The sequence below is a fragment of the Triturus cristatus genome, chromosome 7 (genome assembly GCF_964204655.1).
Source record: "Triturus cristatus chromosome 7, aTriCri1.1, whole genome shotgun sequence".
Lineage (NCBI taxonomy): Eukaryota > Metazoa > Chordata > Amphibia > Caudata > Salamandridae > Triturus > Triturus cristatus.
Window position 1 is genome coordinate 518803818 of NC_140590.1, and position 25036 is coordinate 518828853.

The window sequence follows — 25036 nt, forward strand, 5'->3', positions numbered from 1 at the left end:
TAAAGCCCTGAAGACGTGTGTGGAGGGGCATGGGAACATACACGGCCCTTCTTCTGCCCAGTAAAAGTGTCAGCAAAGCAGATGATTTCATCATCAGATAAAGCGCCTCTCTGGCTTCAAGGAGAAGCTGGGCGATTTAAAGAGAACAGATCTATTGTTATGTTAGAGTATTTGTAAAAGCGCATGGCTGCCCCAGCAACGGGGCGTCACCAGCGCTAGTTTCGGAAAAAGAGATCGGCTGAGGGACAGAAGTTAGACGGAGAATAGCCGGGTTTTAAGGAAATGGAAGGTGCACCAGGAAAAAAGTCCAAACGCTAATAAGGAAGTCCTTTAAGTTTCTTTTATTCTTTATCGTAAAACATGCAGTCATACATCAGCCAACGCATTTCGTTCTTTACAAAAGAACTTCTTCAGGGCTGAATTAATTGACACAAGACAGCACATAAATATACACAAATACATATATAAAAAACACTAATACACCAAAAAAACACAAAACATGTATAAATACAAATAACACCAAACACATGACAAACAAGCATTAAAAATGCAATAGGTCTCGCCGTTCATTAAGTTAGAGCAATTTGCTTTGCTATACAATACCATTAGCAAAGCTTTAACTTAATCAAAGGAGAGACCTATTGCATTTTCAATGCTTGTTCTTTCAGACAGCTCAGAAAGTAAGAGGCAAACGTTGCTTACGGTTTCAGTTCTGTACCCACTGAAGAATAAAGAAAACACACGCACTACCTCACAGAAACACTCAAATAAATTATCTTTATTCCTTGCATACATATAAAAAATACAGGCTCGGCTCTACGCTGTACCGGAAGACCCCAAGCATCTTGAAATACCGCGCTAAGGAGAGCAAATACGTCTCGGTTTTCGTTTATACAACATCTAATAGGCGTTTCTCGCAGTCACAACCTCTTAGCACCTCATTTCAAAGTATGATTAAAATATTATTAGGAATGCGGAAAAGTGCGGCGATCATCTTTCGGTTAGTGATATAACGCCCAGTGAGTGTATTGCCTGATTCGAATATGGCCCTCTTAAGACCCATACGCAAGCACGTCATACCGTTTTTTTCCACGGAGACAAGGGGCGGGAAGATGGAGGGAAGGCGTGGCTTTCATTGATCCTCCCTGCTGCGTCCACCTTCTTGTCAGTTGGAAACAAAATGGCCGCGGCAGCCCTGAGAAGAGAACGGACGACAGGAGCCAGCGCAGCAGGAACAGCCACAGCAGCGCCTTGAGAAGGCCAAGAGGTGGCTTGCGCGTTTAAAGCTTTGCAAAAGAGCTGAGAGCAGGCTGGACACCAGCAAATCCAACGGGACTCTGCTCGCACAGGACATGAAAGAAATACATCGAGATAAATTGCCTCGATAGCCCTTCTGCTGCTGACGCCTTCGTTTTCCTGTTGTTTTTTCTCTCGACCTCAAGGATAAAATACAAAACAGATTACAGCTATATACATTTATATGTATGTATTGAGACTGATCTCCACATGTGCGTGTCTTCAATCTTTTCATTGTGGCTTTTTATTCTTTTTGCACTTTATCTGCCGTCTGTGGATAGAAGAAGACTGAAGAGAAAACAAAATAAGGAAAACATAGGCAACTCCTCCAGCTGCCAAGAGACTACACCTCGCCAGTTCATCAGCCTGTATATTGTGTTTGTTTGTCATTCGAAGGATCACACGCTGTGCTGCTCAAATACTCCGGTTTGTGTTTTCAAAACATTTGCAACCTTTTTATTCTCACTTCTGCTGGATCAAGGTCGGTTTGGTTCGCATTCCCAGTTTTTGGGCTCCGAGTATCGGCTTTTGTTTTTCGTTGGAGACAGCCTCGCGTCTTTGGGATATTAATTTTGTTTTTGTTGTGAAAGCCGTCCATATATTGTGACTGCTGCCTCTGGATCCTGGGAGGGAGAGCGTGTTTGCTGGAGGATTACGGGTACAGAAGATAGAGGAGGAGGCAGGCAGGGAAGCTGAGGGAAATCATCAAGCGAAGGCTGAGCCCAACAGACACCATACCCACCTCTGCCCTCACAGCAAGACTGAGTCCAAAGCTGCCAAAGAGCCCCAGGAGGAAAAGAAGGAAAGGTAACAGCGCAGATTTATTTAATAACCTCCAGTGCCTTTGCTTTTGGAAAGTAGAGTCAGCAGTGAATCCCTTATGCCACGAGGAAGCTCCAGTTACATGTCAAAGTCCTGCGTATTTCAGACACGTTAAGCCCGCACCCACGGGGATCGTCGGGCTCAGTCTTTAAACAGCATGCTTCCTCAGCTGCTAGGAGCAGGTTTATGTCCTCTGGCACCAAGCTCCGTTAAACACACATTTTGTTCACTGGTGCCGTTAAGACGCCACACACTTTTAACTCTTGTGTCATTAAGAACCGTAATCCTCCTGTGTCTCACATCGGCACAAGGGGCAGGCTGCGAAGCCTTGTGCATTCCTGAGCTTTGACAGAGTGCCTCTCTGTAACCCTAGTGCCCTTTGCACACACCTTTTTCAGTGGTCTAATCTACACCACTTGGTGCCTTTGCTACTCATTTGAATGTGTGCTATGGATACAATTGACCTCTCCTGCTGCCCTTGCATATACTGGTTTAGTAAAACCATCTAGTGACACCCACTTTGCTGGATTATGCTACACTCTTCAGAAGAACTCTCTCACAAGAACCCTTGTGCCCTGTATACAGTTATAGTTCTATGTGCCAGAATAATAAATGGTACTCCTTTCCATATCTCTGCCGTGTGGATCGGACCACCATGTTTTGCCCCAAATCAATCAAAGGGTGTTTCAGTCAATTCTCTAATTGGCACCCACCGCTTCCCCCTCATTCCACCCTTTATATTGTTTAACGAGTTAATATTTGCGGCTGACGTCTGTAACTCCTGCAGGTTACTGGGTCAAATACTGCCAAGCCCACTCAACCTTTAAAGAGGGTATTGTTGAATTGGGTAACTAATGATTAGCGTGCTATTTAAAGGGTTTAGTTTGTTCTCAGGAAATATTATTTTGACAATGATTGCTGGGGCTTTGGATGTGCATTTTGAACAAGTGGCTGGATCAAGGATGGAGTTGAGCGGATAGAGCATTGGCATCTCCAGAATTTATATGGCATGGTAGTTGGTGTATTGGGTCAGAGTATGTGCGAAAACAAGATTTTTTTAGTCGAGAAAGAATACTATTAATACTCTCTAAACACGCACCCCTTATTTACCTTGAGGAAGTCAAGATTTAAACATCACTAGGATACAAATATAGAATTACTTTGTGCCTGTGTGTACACTCGGTTACATTGCATACAATGTGTTTTCTTATCTTAATTTGAATTACGACACAAGTCAAAGAAAGACTAACACGCTCATTTAGAGCTTTGTGCAAAATCTCGAGATAATACCCTGTTGACTTAATGTTTCTGCTCAGGAGTCCACCTTGGTCAGATAGAGGGTGAATAGCACACAGCACCATGTTCCTGCACGTATCACTCGTTTGTTGGGGCTTTGGTTACGCCAGTTTTTTTGCAGGTGCGAACTGTTTACTATATTTTGTACAATTAAAGCGGTAATACAACTACAGTACAGTTTTGTTTTATAATATTGATAGTGCACAATATCTGCATAACTAAAGGAGACTTAATACTATGTATCTGTCTGTCTTTCTCACCGAAACCCAATGTGTAACTTAATGGTAATAGATCCATGCCTGAGTACCAGGACACCCAACTCAATTTCAAAGAAGCTATTTTACATAATCGTTACCTTCAATTTCAGTTATTGACCCGGCTTTCCTGGCCATCCGTGACGCATAGAATCCTTCCTTACAGGTACCATTTTCTCATTTCCCTATAATACCCACCAAAGGTTACTGATAAGCAGGATATTCTATTGCTTGACCCCTGTCCACTTACCTGCTACCAGACTGGTCTCACATCTAGAACCTTATATATATATCTCGTCAGCCTACCCTCTCAGTCGGTACTCCACGTCATTACACGCATTGATTTGCTTCCCTGACTGGACCCGGTAAACGTCCACTTTCTATAGTTCGCGAATACATGTGTGCATTGTTTACCTTGAGCACGCTTTTCTGCCACTCTTGTAGTTCCATTCGAAGACTGAAATGTTTTGTGTTTGATTCCTTCTACCCCTGGAGTACGATAGTGAACAGACTGTTGTGACTGTATTACTCCACCAAACCATTATCAGTGGTGAAGTGTCCGCATCGCGCATGAATAGTTCTCGTAAGTGCTGGCTCTAGAGTTCTGCAGCATGCGTTTGGTACCGACTACTGTGTGCAACCATGGCTATCAGTAGCCACCCGTAAAATAGTTATTCTCGGACCATAAACGTAGCGAGCCACACAGTCTGAACTCGGGCATGCCCGAAAATCAAAGCATGGTCCTTGTCTCTCGCTCAAGTCTAATGTTTTCCATTGATAACTTCCACGGCCGCCATGCATGCTGTTAATTATATGGAGACATCCCCTAATGAAAGGTTGAGTCGTGGTTTTGTGCATGTGCAGTCAGCATTGCTCACGTTTCATACATTTCCCTATTTGTTTTTACTCAGCACATTGTGATTATTGGGTGCAGACTCCTAGTGGTTATTTATATAAGACTTTTTAAATTCTAAATATTTTATCTTCTTGGATACAGTATGAAACAGCATGTGATACATACACGAAGCTGACTATAACCTGCAAACGCCGCTAAAATATACTTTGCTTTTGCCTGCAACCTTGTACAAATAGGGAATATAGATAAACGGAGTCAAATTTAAACTTTCTATATCTTTAAGACTTAACCGTTTTTAACTATCTGCAGAAGATGCTTGTCTTGCACTCGTAGTCCCGCTGTATGAAGCTGGACATGATTTTCGTGTCAGATCACAGTTGGGATTAAAGCATCTTTTTGATAACGCTGTAGGTGCAGACGGTTTACAAATTGATATGAACTGAGGGAAAAAGTAGAAAATAATTGGATGATGGGTGTGCAGGATGTGGGCCTGGGCCAGAAAGGGCGACGTCAAGGGATGTCCAGTGCTGTAAGTGCCTAGGAAGTTGGGGCCCTCCTCGTACCACCAGGCTGAACAGAACGCTGAGCGTTGATGTTAATTGAAAAGAAGTTACGTCTGCATCATAAAGTTGTAACATTGCTTGGTTTTTACCTACGTTTTTGAGGAGTGTTTTTGATATCTTATGGATCTTGGCATTCGTGCAAGCGTTTGTATGTTGTCAAAGCTCAACTTTCTCGTCTTTGTGTTGAATCATGCGTGCAGATTCTTGTTTATATTGGTGTCCTCTTTGAACCAACCAAGTCAAATCTCTTCGTCCATGATATTTCCGTTATTCGCATGCAGTCAAGGTGACTCTGGTTCAAGTTGTGATATTCAATTTTTTGCATTTATTGGTGACTGGATCTTCTCAAGTACTCTTGTCCAAAATTAAAGTGACCTTCTAGCTATTGGGGAGTTCCATTGAATACATTAAGCTCCAGTCACATGCCAAACAATCTGCAGAGACGTAATTTAAATTTGGGGATTAGTGTTTTTAGGAGGAATGCCTACCCCTGTAGCTAGTACTTGATAATGCATTTCCTCCTCCCTCGTTAGTCTTGACATAGCTCGATTTGCATAGCTATGCAGCAGTATTTTCTTAGCCAGTATCGTTGCAGTAACTAGCTCTGCCATATTCCCCAATCGTATCAGTTCGAAAAGAAGAAATGTGTGTGTAAAAGGCAAAGTTTATCGCTAATGTTGCTCATTAGGGCTGTTGTGAGTTTTGAAGTGTTGGTCCAATTACCACATCAGATTGTTAAATTCAGTACTCTTTATTTAAGTATTATGAATCCAACGTACAAGCCTATCCACAAGCATCCGCCCAGTTCTGTTCCAAGATAACTAAAACTGTCCTCCAAGGCTGGAACACGGGACATGAGTCTGCTTGGAAGATGCACTTTTAATTAACAAGACACATACAGAACATTGAATTGTGGAATGCAGACTGTGGAACATGAATGACCTCATAATGAGGATATTACAGTGAGGTAACATTTCGGCTCTGTTATTGCACTAATAACAGAAGATATTCTGAGGTAGCCGATGTTGGCTGTTTGTTCACCTGTTGGTTCTCAAACCGCAACGTTCCGAACTGTTAGTGATGTCACCTGGCCGTTTTCTAAGCTATGACCAGTGTGTGAATGTTAGTGCTGAAGAAAATGGAGGGGGGGAAGTGAAGTCCTCAAATGTAAATGATCATTCCAACTTGAAACCAGCATTTGCAATGCAATAGGTCTCGCATTAACAAGAGTTTAAGCTATTGACAATGCAATACCTTAAACTCTCGCAAATGCGAGACCTATTGCATTGCAAATATTAGTTTTTTTTTCCTAGCGCCCATGCAGCGCTTTCACATTCAGGAAGGCCGCGTCCCTTTCTTTAGACGCCGCGGCTAAAGAAAGGGGCATGTCCGACATTAGTGAAACCGCGGCATGGGGTCTTTGACAAAAAAAGCATCTGTTTATCAAGTTGACAAACGTGTTTTTTTTTTGTTGGTAAAAGCACCCATGCCGTGCTTTCACCTTAATGTCATACCAAAGGGGATGATGGACGGAGTGTTTGAGTAAATCAAACACTCACTCCCAGTCAACTGATCTGGGTTTAATGCATCATCATTCTTTAGCTCACTCCACCACCCCAGTTCAGACATGGCAATATGCAAATCAGTCTGACCCTGTGCCTCATTGGAACAGTCCAGCCCGAACTGCCAAGCCATGTCTTCCCTGGACCGGAAACAAGCATCCCGGGACTGGTTTCGGGTTTATAACCCTCATCAACCCTCATCAGCCAGGCTATCTTGAATCCAGTAGCAAAGTGAGCAAGGGACCCACGTCTGGGCATAGCCAGGCTGATGAGGGTTATGAACCCGAAACCGGTCCCAGGATGCTTTTTTCCGGTCCAAGGAAGACATGGCTTGGCAGTTCGGGCTGGACTGTTCCCATGAGGCACAGGATCAGACTGATTTGCATATGGCCATGTCTGAACTGGGGTGGTTCAGTGAGCTAAAGAATGATGATGGGTTAAACCCAGATCAGTTGACTGGGGGTGAGTGTTTGATTTGCTCAAACGCTTCGTCCATCATCCCCTCTGGTATCGGTTTGTTCACTTTAATGTCGGCTGCGTACCTTTCTTTAGATGCGGCTTGTGTAAAGAAAGGGACGCGTCCTGTTTGAATTTGAAGGCTCCGCATGGGTTCTAGTAAACAAAATAAATAAGTGCGGCCATTAAATGCGGACCGCACTGCTAAAATAAATAAAAAAAAACGCCTATGCTATAGTTAAAGCGGGTAGCCATTAGAAACAATTTAAATAAAAGCGGGCGGCGTGCTGCAAGGCAGCGGGTGGAATAGGGGAAGAGCATTAAATAAAATAGTGCTCACAGACTTATAAAGCAGACCATTTAACAACACCAGTAAAAGGGCCAGTCATTATGGGAGGTAACAATTGCAGACAAGGAGGGACTAACAAGCCTATTAACGACTCGAAAGCCAGTGTTTACGAAGGACAATGACACAAGCCAATGAAAAATGTGGGCGGGGCTTCAAAGCCATATTCCACTACTGCATGCCTCGCAGCTGCGCATGTGCTGCCCAGGCTCGACCTAAAAACACACAGAAAGTAAGTTGGATATGTGTAAACCACTCCTAAAACCAGTACTGGAAAAAAGCTCCCATTTCCTTCTCAGCGTTAGTATAGGAGGTACATTTGCATCAGTTATTATTCAAATGCCACCAGATCGTGGCTCATTCCAGAATCTCCATGCACTAATGAAAGCCTGTATTTTCGTAATGTAGTTATCCTAACTATATGATATTTTTAAAAAACAAAAGTGCATTTTACTACTGCTAGGTTTCCTGGCTGTTGCTTTATTTCTGCCCGTTTTTAAGATGTGAATTTGATACGTTTTCAATCTGCTCTTGTTTGTGTGCCCATCCAAAGTTTGATTTGATGGTCCTTTTTAGGTCTCGCCTGAGCCAGCGCTTTAGCGCTGCTCTGGCGAGAGCTATAGAAAACGGGGATTTGGAAGTGCAAACAAGTGCGTTTCAGGCCCCCAACTACAGTGCATCTGCGCCGGGCGCGCGCACCATTTGGCAGCCTGCGTGTACATTTCGCGGGCGCTTTGATGTTCTCAGTGAGCCGCGCGACTACTGAGAACATCAAAGAGGCCGCAAAATGATTACATTCACATTAGCGGCCGCAGGGCCGCTTTGATGTTTGATCGCGATCTTTTTCTTGTCCAGGTCTCTTCCAGCTCTTTGAAACTATGGAGTGTTGCTAACACCTGTCCCAGTGGCTTGAAAGATCTTTCATTGTGACAGCCGCCCCCCACCCTAAGGAGTGTAAATTCCCCTTCACACCCGATTACGGCAGACCTTTCACACATCATGCTTTGTTAATACTTCACAATCATCTCACTAGGGAAGCACGGCGTGAACAAAGGGCCAGGCTCCAGTCTCTCGCGCAACAGCAGACTGCTTGAGCTTAGCGCACGAAGGGCGCGGCGGATGCATCCATTCCTTGGCACGGTTCCCTTCCATCACTGGGGCGCGAATTCTTTCTTGAGGTGATAAGCGCCCCCTTCCTGTTACTTCAGATTTAAGCGAGGGCCAGCTGTGGTGCATCTCCCCCTCCTCCCCGACCCCTCCCCCCCCCACCCTTAACGCATCGCTGCTCCAGGAGCCGGGTCACACTGTGACAAGAGAGTAGTAAGACATTTGTTACGGTTTTTACATAACTCTAAAATGAAGTGTGATTGACGTGTGGCGCTTAAGAACTCATCATTTTATAAATAAACCTAGTAATTAAAGCTGGCCTTCAGTGCCTGCTTTGTTACAGAGACCTCCGCTGACATACAGCCTTGTGCTTTTTGTTTGAGTGAAGATATGCAGTGTAAAATCACACTAAAATTTATAATAAGATAAGGTTAGTAGTGACGACATTAGAAAGTGAAAACGAGGCCAGAGGCACAAAATATGTGATCATGGGTTAATTGTCTTGCTTTCAGTTCGCAGAAACGTTCATGGACAATAGGGCGCTGCTGCTTTTTATCAGAATATTTCTGGAATGCATAGCCTGGCTCCCCTGTCCAACTAGCGCCTGTGGCTAGCGATAGCCTGACAGGCTCTGCTTGCCCTTACGAGCCATTCGCTGGGCACGAGCAGCCGCATCCAGTCATTAAAGCAGTGCCTGCTCAAGTTCCTTCCATCCCTCTGGTGACTTGGCCTTGCCCATAAAACAAACTAACAAGCATTTGCAATGCAATAGGTCTCGCATTCACTCGAGTATGAGCTATTGACATTGTAAATGACAATGCCTTTTATTTATGTTTTGGGTTTCAAAACGTAAATAAAAGGCATTGCCATTTCAATACTAATAGCTTAAACTCTCGCAAATGCGAGACCTGTTGCATTGCAAATGCTTGTTGTTTTAGATGACATGGAAAAATTGAAAATTGCTGTCTTAATTATTTTTGGGTCACTAGCGCAGGATATTTATAGATTGGTTCTTGCATGTGCTTACGAACGCCATCATTTCAAAGTGCTGCGTTTCGATATTGAATTTAAAATGGTCTCTCTGAGAAATGTTACCTTCGGGCAACCAGGACAGTGTTGTATTAGAATGGCTGTTGGCAGGTTTCATGACTTTTTATGTTGACTTACCCATAATGATTGGAATATTTGTAACGCACAACATCCTGCAGTTATCTCCATTTTCCTTACCATCGTTGCATTGAATTTCGGAAACTGAAATTTGGTGTCCGTGTTCATATTTTTGTCTCATGTAAGGCAATGTGTGACCAGCTAACATTGCGAGCTGACATTCCTAATTGTGGGTTGAATATCTATCTTCCTGTTTACTTTTTCTTCAGTCTTAACAGTCTATCATCCTAAGGGGCTATGATCCAGCGCCTATACCAATAATTGATCAGAGATCAATACTCAACAACATCACACTACAATGGTCCAAACACATTAACCCAAATCTCTGATGCGCTGAGGTCAATTTGATATTTTCCGATAATTCTTTCTCTTTATAGATTCAAATGAGACATTTTATTTAACCAATCCCTTTTAATATCAACTGTCCTTCTATTCGGTCGATAGACCAATTAGTTGAATAGTTGATGACAATGATAACTACTGACTTTATCAACCATTTAGTCAATAAAATGATCACAGGCTCTTGATAAAGTTAATAATTAATTTTTATCTCAAATATTAAAGGGTTAATGCTCAGTTGCATTTGGTCACAGATTATAAACACTGATTCTCACGAAATAATCAATTCTAAAATTGTTCAAACTCATTAAACAATGACTTAATGCAATGAAGGAGTGGATAGAGTAAGAGACAAAAGTTTCAGCAAAATATTTATGCCAACATAATATACCTAACTGTGGGATAAATGAAAAGACAATAGATTCATCTAAATAATACGTATCAATTAGTTGACGGAGTGGATAGGTGGGGAGACAAAAGTTTCAGAGACAAAATACATCAGTAAGTAAAATTCCGAGAATGAATTAGACTAAGTACAAACCTATTGGTCTGTAGGAAAACCACCCCCTCGGCCTAGGGAATGGTGGGGGTTCCCTAAAACAGAATCAGGGAACAAAGCATATAGGGACGGGATCAGGACAGGTCCGGAACAGCTAGGCCTCTCTGCAAACCGACGGACAGAGACGCATCTCCCCTCTTTCTTCCTGTCAGCCTAAGCTCTAACCCACACCCCTAAAGGCACCCCAGATATACCCTAAAACTGACATCTCCATCCCACTAATGTTGCAAACTAACATCGAACTTGTACAGTGATTGGTGGGCTTGGGGGGGTGGCGTGGTCACGCCACCATGATTTCACCTTCCATTCAACAACTTCATTGTAAAATTAATTCCCATGGTCTGAATCTTAGTTTATTCACACGTTTCCCATACAAGATACAATTTTATAACGTTTTCTTTCATATGTTTAACATTTTCACAGAGTACATCTCCGGTCCCATGCTAGAGTATAGTAGTTGGCAGTCGTCTGACATCCTGGCCTTCACGTCACCTGAGGTGCACAGCACATTTTGCTTGCTTCGTGTCAGGATGGAATCACTCATTGACGCTTCCCCCTCCTCCCACTTTGGACAAGTTAAGGAAGATGGACGCTCCATTCAGCACACTATATTAGATGAAAACGAACACTTCTAAATTATATGATAATGAAACATTCACTATTTACCACCCACCTTGCACTATTCCCCATTTATGTTACCTAGCATAAGCGTAGTGCAAAAAGCGGCCTTAATCCTTACTTTAAAGCAAGATGCGATAAGCAAAATACTGAAGCACATGTGGCCTATTCATGCAACTTCTTTTAAACCACAGTTATTACATTATTATTTATTTACGTGTTAGTTCAGGCTTGCGCAAAACAGTTCCCCCATGTTTATGTTGGGTGTACGTTCGTTTTACTATAACTACTTATTGTTAGTACGTATTATGGGGGTACTGAATTCGAGCAGGTTTCATTTTTGTGAAACCCTGCTCCATCAGCTACTTTCCCAAATCTGATGAAAAATAGAAGTGAATTTCATTAGCTATCGACCATCGTGGAAGATGAAATATGGGGAATAATGGAACAAATGCTATCTCCTTGCTTAGAAATGAAATGGCCGACTTGGCATACCCATTTGTCACTTTTGGAACACTGTTCACTTTTGTTCTCGCTTATGCAGTTGGTTTTCTTTAGAATGTCTCCACATTACCTGAAACTTGCTGAAACTAGTCATTTAGTTAATGTATCGGCACCCTATTAGCGTTTGTTTGTCTTTTTTTTTTTTTTTAGTTGAACATTTTTTATTGAATTTTTGTTTATAAACCACTTATAAAGACAATACATAAAACATTATTATTTAGCAAAAAATACCTAAATAACAAATCATAAATTAACCATAAAGATTACAAAACTACAATAGGTATTTAGATAATACATATTCAAAAGATACTTAAAGGGGGAAGGAAAAGAAAGGGAGGGAACAAATATAACTAATGCATAAGATGTACACAGACCTACTATATTTTATAATAGCCTATTTGAGTTGAAATCAAAATTAAAGTTATAAATACAACATTAAGAGGATACATATATATCAACAGGTGTCCATAAAGACCGATAAGAGATTGAATTGTGAGTCATGCCATTAATGGATAATTGAGCACCTCTTCTAGTAAAGATAACCCATGACCACCACGCATTAATTGATAATATAGAAACAATTTTCCAACAAAAAGTGATGGATTTTAACGCTGCTGAGATTAGAAAATTGAAAAGCTTACTTTCAAAATCAAGTAAATTTTGTTACAATAGCAGATTTACATATTAATTGATAAGAAACATCTATATGAAGTTTGAAAATCTTTGTTATGATATCCCAAACTTCAGACCAAAATTTAAAAACCATAGGACAATCAAAAAGCATATGTTGTAGTGTACCAGGATGTAATTTACAATGCCAACAGTCTGCAGAGGGAAGAAGTCTAGCCTTAAATAAACGTGATGGAGTCCATAAACGATTGTATAGGATATAAGAATTAGTTTGGTAGATTGAAACAGGTAGCTAACCAGATCTACTGCTAAGCCAAATATCCTTCCAAGTGTCAATAGATAAAAAAAAGTGAAAGTTCATTGTTCCAAAAATTGGAGATCATCTCTAAATTGCTACCTTGAATATCTGATAATTTTTTAATATAAAATGGAAACCCCATGAGATGAACTAGTGACGGTTTGTTTGAATGTACATTGATAAATCAGCAGTAACATTAGAAGGAATAGCATTGGGGAAGGAATCTAAGATTGAATTGCACAAATATTGATACTTAATAAGGTCAGATTTACGTAAACCAAATTTTACTTGCAACTTTTCAAAAGAAATAAAGGTATTATTGGAATAAACATCTTTGAGATTAAAAAATACCAGCTTTAATGCATAAAAACCAAAAACTAATATTTTTGTTCAACTTAATAATATTACTATACCATAGAGATAATTCAGCAGTATTATTCATGGGAACGAGAGAAATTAAGTCAAGATCGTTAAATGACATTTTAGTGGATTTAATAATAACTGATTTTTGAAAAAATGTAGCCTTGTTATACATAGACACCAAAGTAGGTAAAGGAAATGGACTTACTATTGATTTCTCAATACATAGCCATGCAGGAGGATTATTTAAAAAGGAATGATTAAACCATTATTTGTTTTAAAATAAAAGCTTTATGGTAAAGAAAAAAGTCTGGGATACCGAATCCAGCATTACGTTTAGGTACTTTTAACTTTTTCTAACTAATACGAGGAGATTTGTTGTTCCATAAAACTTTAATGGAAATTGTATAGGGATCATGGCAAGGGTATAAAAGATTTTGGGAGCAAGTCATTTTAATGGAATCCATTCTGCCCCACCATGAAAGATGTAATAATGCCCATTTAGACGTTTTGTTTTTAATATAATTCAGGATGAAATCGCAATTTAAATTTATTGTTGATTTTATAGATGAGGAAAATAAAATTCCTAGATATTTTAACTTATTCTTTTGCCAAATAATTTCACGCATGGGAAGCATATCGGGAGTGCAATAAACATTTAAGGGGAAAAAAATCTGTTTTGTTGGTATTTAAAGTATATCTCGAAACTGTAGAATATTTGTTATAGTATCCATTAATGATGGGAACGAAGAGATGGGGTCACTAATAAATAAAAGCAAATCATCCGCATAAGCAAGGGTTTTTAACAAAAACATCCTTAATATGGATTCCTTTTAATATTATCACATTTTCTTATAGAGGTAAGAAAAGGTTCAATGCCAATTAAAAATAAGAGACGAGAAAGAGGACAACCTTGTCTCGTACCTCTAAAAAGTGAAAATTGATTTGATATTTGGCCATTAATAAAAAAACGAGCAGTAGGGGCAAAATGTAGAGCTGAAATCATGCGTATAAAAGTATCTCCAAAATTAAATGAAGATAGTGTATAAAATAAAAATTGCCAATGGATTTTATCAAATGCTTTCTCAGCATCTAAGACTAAAATTCCAGATGGTAACGTTAAAGTAGGACTTTGTTCAATGATATGTAGCAAAGTTCTTGTATTATTAGCAGAATATCTATTCTTCATAAAACCAGATTGGTCAGGGTGTATAATAGAATCTAATATGGGGGACAATCTAGTAGCAAGTATTTTGGCACATAATTTACAATCTTGATTAATTAAGGATATAGGACGATAATTAGATACAAGAGTGGGATCTTTATCTGGTTCCGAAGTACTATAATTAAAGCTTCTGTTAAAGAACCAGAGGTGGTTCCTGTAGATCCAAAAAATGTAAATAGTTGGTGTTAAAAAGGTAAAAGGTGTGACTGAAAATCTTTGTAAAATTCCGCTGGAATCCCATCAGGACCTAGAGACTTGTTCTTTTTAAGGGATTTTATAGCTGATAAGATTTAATCTTTAGTAATAGGTGCATCAAGTCCAATTTTATCTGATTGTGAAATCTTGGGCAACTTACTGGAATTTAAAAAGGAATCGATTAAGGAAACATCCTGAAAATCGGGTTTATTATATAATGCAGAATAGAAATGTAAAAATTCATTAACAATTTCATTGTGAGAAAGAGCAAGGTTACCATGAATTGAAGTGATTTGAGTTTTATCTTTTTTATACGTAAATAATTGGCTAATAGTCTTCCGGATCTATTTGCATCAAATCTGAATCTTGCTTTAGCATTAGATATCTGGGTACCTGCTCTTTTACTAAGGATTGAATTAAATTCATACCTCAATTTTTGTAGCTTAAAGTTATATTGAGGATTGTTGGCTGTAATAAAAGACGTTCACATTTCGCAATCTGTGTTTGAAGGATTTTAGCATTGGCATGAAAGGTTTTATTTTCGTGGGCCATAATAGATATAGTTACACCCCGAATATAAGCTTTGAAAGCATCCCATCTATTAATCATAGAAGTAGAACCTTCAGGGTTGAGTAAAAATTATTCTTGAATGGCGGATAAAAGTTTAGGCTTGTTATACTCATTTAAAATTATACCAGTGTTCATTCGCCATCTAGATTGTTTTTAGTAAAATTTTGATTTCAAAATCAAAGAAATCATAGCATGATCTGAAATGTCAATGTTACCAATATTAGGAGTAGCTATTGAACTAATTAGTTGCCTAGAAACCAAGAAATCATAGCATGATCTGAAATGTCAATGTTACCAATATTGGGAGTAGCTATTGAACTAATTAGTTGCCTAGAAACCAAGAAACAATCAATTCTAGAATGGGAATTGTGAGGATTTGAGAAGAACGTAAAACTTTTTTCTGTAGGAAAATGTAATCTCCAAACATCAGCTAACTTAGTGGCTTGAATAAATGATTTGAAGGCAAAATAACCTTTAGAAGGATGAAACTTAGTATGAGATAATCTATCTAATAAAGGGTCAGAGATAACATTAAAATCACCTCAAACAATTAAAGGGGCATTACCGACCTTCAGAACCTCTGTTGTAAGATTAGTCCTAAAAACTGGTTCATCTGTTGTAGGGCCATAAACATTTAATAGAAATAGAAATGAGTCATGAACTTTAATTTTAACGAGTATATATCTACCATCGTTGTCAGAAGTTTTACTCAAAATTTGACAGTGTAATTTGTTTGCAAATAAAATAGCTACACCATTTTTTTTACCATTAGCAGGAGAAGAGACAATAACATCTACCCATTTCTTCTTCATATCTAAAATGTTGTCATCTATATGAGTCTCTTGTATAAAACAAACATCCGCTTTGCAACTACTTTGATAATCTAGAATTTTTGTGCGTTTAACTGGATGATGCAAACCTTTAACATTTAATGAGACTACTTTAATATTATGTGTATTGGCCATAATAGAAGAAAGGAGAAAAGAGATGAGGAAGATAAAAGAAGATCAAGAGAATAAGAAAAAGGTAGCTCAAAGTAAGGAAGAAGGAAAGGAAAAATGAAAAAACGACTAACAGAAGACATAAATGTGCACACGCTTTACAAGCATGACCAGAACCGCTGGAGCCCTTTATAAATACATTTCAATACTGTGTCAGAAAATACATGACTGGTAAAAATCATGTAGCAGAGTCATTGGTATCCATAGAGTGCTGTGACTGATGATCCAAAAAATTTCTCAAATCTTCCGGACGTTGAAAAGATTTCGAGAAGTTGGCCTTCCAAATGCGCATCGTCGATGGATCAAAGAGACCATATTTGTAGCCTAGACTCCGTAATTGAGGAAGAAGAGCAGTGAATTCTTTGCGAATTGAGACAGTTTCTTTGGCGAAGTCTTGATGAAAAAATATTTTATTTCCATTTACCATCAATGAAGGTATTTCTCTGGCTGCTTTTCTGATTAAAACCAAATGGTGATGTCGAAGAATCATTTGTCGCAGTTTTGTGTGCAGAGGGGTTCCTATGTGAGGGAATCCTGTGGGCCTTATCAATTAACATTTTTTCTGAGAATTTAATTTGTAAAGGACCAGGCAATAAATTCTCCAAGTATAATCTACAATTATTTCCCTCAACATCTTCAGATAAATTAAATATGCGTAGATTATATTGTCTGTGACAATTTTCCATGTCCAATAATGTTGAGCACATAGGTGACATTTTTGCTACAAGTGGAGTAAGTGAGTCAAGTTTGACCTTATTATCCTGTATTTTGATTGAATTATCCGATATTTTCATTGACAGGCTGGCCATTTCTTTGCGCAGATTTTTAACTTCAGAAGCAATAGTATCAGTATTGACACAAAGAGCCTGAATTTCCTCCAATATTAAAGATAGTGAGGGTTCAGAAGACTCCACTACTTTAGATTTAGCAGGAGGAGGTGAGACTTGCTGCCTCTTAAATATTTTGATGCCGGGATCCTGGAGCCTAACATTAGAATGACTTGATTTTTGAGCAATACAGTATAGGTTGATCAGTTCAGCTGCAGTGAGATACTGGGACACTACAGATGAAGGGAAATCCGTTCTGCTTCATAAAGCGGATGAAGTCAATTTTACTTTATAATTTACACAACTCTGCTTCTCATGTGAAGATCACTGCTAGTATGACACCAATGGAAAGTGCCGATGAAGGCAGGTCCATTCTAGATCAGAATTTCCACTGCAGTGCTTCTCTTATGGAGATCTGTGCTTGCATGAGATTTGCTCTCCATGGGAGAAAAGATGAAGGCAGGTTCATTCTAGTTTGTAATGTCTGTGGCGTGTGGTGCTACACCTCTTTTGGAGATCCTTGCTGGCAGGAGATCTAAGGCAGTAAAATTTGCCTAGCTCTTAATAACCCCTTAATAGCTGATTTTACGGAGAAGGCACAAGACTCTAGGGCAGTAAAGAAGACTGGTCCATTCTAGTTCGTAATGTCTGCGGCGCTGCTCCTCCTTTGAAGATCACACCGCCAAGTTGAGATGAAGATAGTTTATTTCCATTGAAGAACGTAGTAAACACAGTCTAACTCCCTTGAAAACATGGCTTGCTAAGTACGTTGTGCTTTTGACCTCTTTAGTGGCTGCTTGTATGGTTATTGATAAATCGTCCGATTTAGACAAATACCTGGAAATGGACGCATGCCATATGAATGACATCTATCTGATCTACCTAGAACTGTGACAGGCAGCTGGATTGCCTCTTGTAGAATCAAAAGCTTACGATTCCAAATTCGACGTTGCAATAGAAAGTTGCGAAGTGAATACATAAACCTTTATTGTGATGAGTAACTCCAAGGGTAGACGCGAGTTTTCAAGCGTGCAAAGGCAGATTCTCCACACGGCAGCACGTTCAAAGTATGTTTGTAACAAAACAATAGTTGTCGAACGTACAGGCGTGAGAAATGGTGGCGTGGGAGAGAGAGAGAGAGAGAACGCTTTGACTCTTTTAGCTCGGTCCTAAAGAATGGTAGTGCCTCGTGCTCTAGGCTTTCGAGCATGCAGCCTGCAATTGTTAATTCTTTGCAGGTCAAAACAAACCCCTATTGTACCATATCTTTGTTTTTAAATTTCAAAATAAAAGCAAGTAAATAGTATTTTTGGAAGAATGTGTACACAAATGGTGCATGTTTTATCACCCCAATCAGTGGCCCTGATTGAGAGAAACATGTTTCCCCTCGCAAAGACTTTACTGCTAAAGACAGGGAAAGAACTTGCCCAGAAAAAGAAGTTTAAATCGTCTAAGTGCAGTGAGTCTGCCAAGTGGAAACATTTGCTAGAGACGTTACCCCTGTTATGTTTCCCAGACCAAAGCTGCCTCTTAAGTGAAATAAACAACCACTACTTGGTTTTCTTGATTCCCATTACGATATTTTTCCTGGACCCCCATTGTCTTATTTACAATATTCATCAGAAGGCTGAATACTTGTCAGTTATTCCTAACCTTTATAAGGCATCTGGAACATTTCAAATATGACTGTATCGATCCTTCCTTCAGAAACGTTTCCGGCTTGTAATATTCCTGTTTCAAATTTTGGTGATCAATGTAATATTGTCAGCCTGTTTGGAACTCTTTAAAATGGTCTGCGTATCGAAAACTGATGTAATCACCGTAACAGGAATAAGCAAAAACTACGTAGAAAGATGTGTCTCCTCTACTGTTCTGGGTAGCTCGGGCAAGCACTTGCACTCCTGACCTTATTCGTGCGAGGTGGTGGTGTGGAATTTGAGTTAGAAATAGTATATAACAATCAAACCACTCTCACTCCTCCCGTCTGCTTGTCTCTCTCTTCCCACTCTGTATCCCCCAATCAGTCCCCCCTCTCATTTGCTTTTTTCCCCCCGTCTCCTTTGTCTCTCTCCGTCTGTTTAGTTCTCCCTCGCCATCCCCTTTGTGGTAAGTAAGAACGGGTCGCACACCATTAGGTACTTTCAACGGCATAGTTTATTCACAAATCGCAAGAAACAACGGACACTCCCTAGCTGGCCAGAAGACAACTGACCCTGTTCAGAATGTTCACCTTCAAACAAACACATGGAATCTGGCATACGTCAGATTCTGTCTTACGATGGACTCGTGCAATCGCAAGGCACTGGCCCATTACTACACATCTCCTTTTCTTCTATTAAGTGTAAACAAACCAGAATGGAACTAAAGCCTAACTTAACATATCTACAATACATTACCACTCTCAGTACGAGATTCACATGAATTCCTGGCCCCTCCAACCTCAAGATCCCACATAAAAAATACTCACTGCATCCTTCACTCTTCTCCACAGAACATTCACCTCCCCTCCGGTATAAAGCTAACCGTTTGTGATTCCACCTCTCACCGTTCTCTAAAAGAACATAGTACTGGAAAACCCGCTTTACCCTGAATAGCCATTTAAATTTTGACAAGCCCTTTGATACTCTTCCCACCCTAATCTTCACCCAATCAGCAATTTTAGTGACACCATCCATAATCAGAATATCTCTCACACGTTTGATACCATTACTTCTTCAATTTGACATCCATTCCTTCATCCATGAAGGTAACAATTTGGTTCCCGGATCTTTTCCTCTCATAAGCTCAAAAGGTGATTTCTGGCTCACCCCTTGAACAGAGGTGCGATAAGCCCATGTCATTTCCTAAAGCATTTTACTCACATCTTGTCTGTTCACACACGCCATTTGAGTGATTCCTTTCACAAGCCCGTTGGCCCTTTCGACTAAGCCATTTCCTTGGGTGGGGGGGTTATAAAGCATGGTGAGATGATGTGTAATTCCACACCCTGACACGAATTCCTTCATCTCCTGCAAGACTGAGCACCATTGTCCTTTCCTGAATAGCAGTCTCAAACATTCGGTCTTATCTGAAAACCTCTCCACAAGTTTTGCATAATATTCGATTGGCCCCATAAAGGCCCAGCGTTGTTGTTTGCTTGTGCGAGCAGGTGCCATCTCAATAGCTTTAAGAAGATTCCTCTTTGATTTGACAACCTTGGCTGAAATTGTGTAACCCACCTCTGGAATTCTGTGAAAACCTGCTTCAAGATGACATAGTGTTCTTCAGTAGTTTCCTCAAAAAACCGAATGTCGTCTTGAAAATACCACGCTACTCAAACCCTCAAACTTCAGTTACCATACGTTGAAAAACTCTTGCAGCTGATGACAAGCCGAAGGGCATGCAAGTAAATTGAAAGGTCTCCTTGGTTGTAATAAAAGCTGTCAAAGGTTTGGAATCCTAGTGAAGACTTATTTGGTGGTACACACTCTTCAAGTCTAACTTTGAAAAGTACCTACCACCCTTCAGCTTCAAAACGAACTCACCAATATTGGGTAAGGGAAAAGAGTTTGCTACCACACATTGGTTGAGGGACCTGCGGTCAACACAAAATCTAAGCTTGCTATCCGTTTTTTTATTAATGACAAAAGGTGACACCCAACTTGAAGCCACCACAGGTTCTACGACACCCCTCCCCCCCCCCCCCATTTAACATTTCTTGAATTAATTTTCTGACCTCATCCCAAACAGCAATGGACACCCTCCTTAGTCTGTGCTGTAGAGGTATAGCATTCTTCTTCAATAGAATTTTATGAACCTACCCATTGAGCTATCACAATATTTCTTCAAAAACTTGTTTCCCCCCCCCCCATATCCAAAATTTCAGATAACGATTCATCCTCCACGGCCATAAATGTGTAGGAGCTCTAGGGTTTACTATAGCATGAAGGTTGTATTGGTGCAACCACCCTGAGATTGGGGGTCTCTGCTCAGCTACGTACAGCCTGCTCTGTATGGATCTATTAGCAAATACAGTATGAGCCTTCATGTACCCTAATATGTTAATAGACTCTCCTTGTATCCACCTTGGGAAATATCGTTGGGTTCCAATGTTACACCTTCCTACTTGCGGTCAAACATACTTTTGGTATTCTAATATACATCAAACCTATATCCACCTTGAGCTCGAAGGGACGCCCATTAATTTCAAAAACTGCTTTGGGCCTGTTCCTTCTCTTACCCTCCTCCATCACTCCCCCCCCCCCCCCCCCCCCCCACATCACCCACACTGAGTCCTCTGTCGGTCCCATATTTGATGCTTCAGTGACCGCCGCCACTTTGCTACATGCCTTGGCTTTGCATACCCTTGCATAATGGCCAGTGCAGCTGCACCTTCTGCACTCCTGATTAATAGCAAAACAAAATTTCGACTCTGTCAGGTAACTTTTGCTCCCACACCTTTTACATGTTTTCCCACCAGGCAGGTCTCTTCAATTTATTTCCCAGGTTTTGCAGAGAAGCCATCAAAGCAGCTACTGTTCCTGGCTCTGTTCCATAGGCCTCACCCACTTCAGACTCCTAACACATCGTGAATCTGGTTCTTCTATTCCAACTCCCACATACACAATTCAGATTGCTCAACAAACATAGCCATGTCAATAGCAGCCTTCAGGGTGTTTTTTTTGGCTGTGCACAACCTTTCTTGAAATTTATTTTTTATTTATGCACTGAACAATTAACTGGCAACAAATGAATTAATCAGTCATGCCTCCTAACGGACACCTGGTAGACCTTAACATAGCCACAAACTCATCAATGGATTCCTCGGACTTTGGATGTTGAGTGTAAAATTTATAACGAGACATGACTAAGTTCTCTTCTTTGGCATATTGTATTTCTAATCTGCGTATAGCCTCTTTATAAACATCCTGAATGTGCTGACCATTTGGTTGGAAAGCCTGTGGTAAATATCTAAAGATGCGTTGACCTTCTCTGCTTAGTGTGCTCAACATTAACGCCTTTTTACATGTAGCACTGAACTCCTGCCCATCTAAGGTGTCTAAATAATTCTCAAAAATCACAATTCAATCCTCCCATGGAATTGGCAGAGGACCAGACTGGGCTAAAAACATGGTGGTAACACCACTCAAATTTGAGGTGCCGAAGTGTTTTTTTTTTATATATAAATAAGTGCTGGCACACTATAAATTTGTAGCTGTATATCACTCATAAATGCGCGTATCACCGGTATGCAACTAGAAATTTCACTCATTAGCTAGAATTTAATGCTGGAATGATGCGCATATCATCTGTGAGTGACACGCAAAATTATCTCACCCCCTTGTTTATGTGACAAGTGTTTGCCCAGTTTTCTTTTAAGGTGTGCGCATCACCGTAACCATCACTGTGTGATACGCTGCTGTGTCTGGGAAAGATCATAAATTAAACGATGCAGCATGTGCCAAAATCCAGAAAACGAGTTGGCACTAATTATCCGGCGTGTGCATCACAGTGGCGATGTGCGTTACCAAATACACATTCTCCCAAATAAGATTGCCGCCTTGTGAATTGCCCATCAATCCAAATGAAAATGGCCTCTGATAGCAGTGACAGGCATGCTACACACGTCACCTCTGACAATTCTGTGAAGGCACGCAGCACACTTAACAAGTAAACGCACAGATGAGCTCTCTTCCTCAAGCACACCTCACTTGACTTGCCGCACCGGTAACACGCCCGCTTCCTTGTTGCCGGTATGTCAACCGAGGCTCACTCAGCCTCACATGCACCGGGGTCCCGTCCGCTGTTGCTGTACTGCCCACACTGCTTGCTCTTTGACCCTCTGACCAGCCCATTGCCATGAAATGTGGTAAAGAAGAACTGGTGGCACACCATCAGATAAGTGTCATCGGCATGGTTTATTCTTCAAACAGCAGGAAACAACGGACACTCCCTAGCAGGCCAGAAGACAACTGACCCAACTCGGAATGTTCACCTTCAAACAAACACATGGAGTACTACACCCATCTATATATATTTTTTTTAATCCTCATTTGCCTCTGATCCCAACAAACTGGTGTTCCGCAGGTCGCCACTACTACTCACTTTGGAGGAGTAGGTTTTATGGGGTACTGCCCCATCCCTATATTGCCCACCTACCAGAGTGGTTCCCCGACTTCGTACCAGTTACTGACCTCTTGTTGTTAATGAGAGGGTGATCATGCTCTCCATGGATTTCAAGAGACTGAGGACTGCGGCTCAGTCTGAGAGCTTCCCATGAGGCTTAATCATAGGGAGAGAGAAAGAAAAAAAAGACAAATCAATTTTATCAGACTAGGCTGAAGACCAGTTTAACAAGCAATCCCATATGGCTCTCTTCCTGCTATTTTTCAGTCTGGTCAGATCTATTTTAGATGTTTTATACACTGATGAGAGCCATTCCTAATGTGTACGAGGCAGGGCCGCAGCCCATTTCTTGCAAATTTCTCGTCTGGCCAACAAAATAGCAAAAAAGAGAGAACCTCTACTGTGGCCAGTAATTAAAGTTTGAATACCAAAAATTATTAAACCGAGAGTTATATGTACTGGGTACCCTAGAATAGACTTTATAGTGGAACTCACTTTTTGCCAGAACTCGGAAATGGCGGGGCAAGTCCAAAACATGTGTGTGTCAGGGGCCCTTTCCATGCTACATTTTTTACATCTAGCAGGTGGACCATTGGACATCTTAGAGAGTCTAGCTGGGGACAGGTACGCCCTATGTGTGGTGAAATAATGATTTCTTCTCAGCCAAGCTGGTTTCCCAACTGAGAAAAAAGTGCTATAAGAGACCTGCCATAATTCAGCCCAATCCCCCTCCGGAATTAGTTCTTCCCATAGCTTGCCCGCTAGTCTGAAGTCCCCGTCTATGGTCTCCTCAATTGCCCAATAGAAAAAGGCTACCTCTTTCTTGCCTGCTGGCTTTTTAACAAGGTGTTCTTCAAGATGGATCATTCCCACACCCAATCGTTTTTTTTAATAATTTTGAGCCCAACTATTTAGTTGTATGTATTTAAATCTAGATATGCCACCTTTCAATTTGTCATCTATTGATCTTTCTCCCACCCATCTCCCCATATTTCTTTCTCTTTACCCCACACAAGGTACCATAAACCTACTAACAGTATCCATCAAAAGATGGTGCAGCAGTAGGGCACTGTTCTATGGTTCATTGACTGGACTTGGTTTTAGTCCCTACTGTCATTTGGATTGAACAGCTATTCGAGGAATCGGTGATCGATTTATTGTCGTATGACTTCATAAAAATAGACTGTCTCCCTATAGGGGATCCATGCTCATCAAGATTGTGTAGCTCTAGCCCTCTTGGTGTTAGTCACGCAGGATCACAGGAGTTCGTCTTTAAGATGTAGATTCAACCTCAAACAACAATTTATGGTGAAGCCTGAGTGTGCCCTATTTTAACTTTCGGTCTGAATTATTGAGAAGAAGGCATGATGCATCTCAACTGTCTATTTGGTGAAACAATGCACAACCAGGCAGTAAAGGTGGAGAGTAGTTGCTGTTTCCACACAATACTGGACTGAAGGTGTTGATGCCAAAAAATGAACTAGTTTGCAGGGTCCAACCGGTAACAATAGGTCCCTGGATGATGGAAGAGAGCAAATTAGTGAGACACAGTTTGACATCAATAAGAGTCTGCTCACTTGCACTTTGTAGCAGCTCTCCACTACTCCTGGTGAGTAGGTCCTAAAAGGCTTCTTGATGCCCTGGCAACACATATGGTCTCATTCTTCTGTCTGCGATTCATCTATCTTGTAGAACTTCCAAACTAGAAGGCTAGCAGATAACAGCAGTTTCACGGAAATATATTCTGGCTTTTCCGATTTTTGGGGTGGATGAGAGGACATGCATGTCAAAATCCAGGAGATACCACAGGTCCATGCAGTTTTGGTTAGCAAGCGTCTTCTAGTTGCTCGAATGGCGCTCCAGATTTAATTCACAATTCATGGGCGCTTTCCCACAGCTGATAACCAGGTACATCAGTTGAAGTTTATGAATTAGCTTCAGCCAGGCTGGCAGCAGCTTTATTTGCTTTTTATCATATTTGGAAAATCTGGAAGAGATTGCAAAGCTATAAGTCTAGGTCTTTCAAGTTACAGCATGCATTTGCTATGCAGCGAGAGCTTAGTCTGGTCCAATTCTGAAG

The 25036-nt window shown here is 40.6% G+C and overlaps 1 protein-coding gene across 9 annotated transcripts in view; it reads left to right on the top strand.

Moving 5' to 3' along the window:
* Positions 1-1158: 1158 nt before the first annotated feature.
* TNRC6C (trinucleotide repeat containing adaptor 6C) overlaps positions 1159-25036 on the top strand; it is an 854353-nt gene continuing 830475 nt past the window's right edge. For all 9 annotated transcript variants that reach the window (XM_085616884.1, XM_085616886.1, XM_085616885.1 and 6 more), the window contains exon 1: positions 1159-2103. The gene's annotated coding sequence lies outside the window, so the exon portion shown is untranslated. The remainder of the gene's footprint in view (positions 2104-25036) is intronic.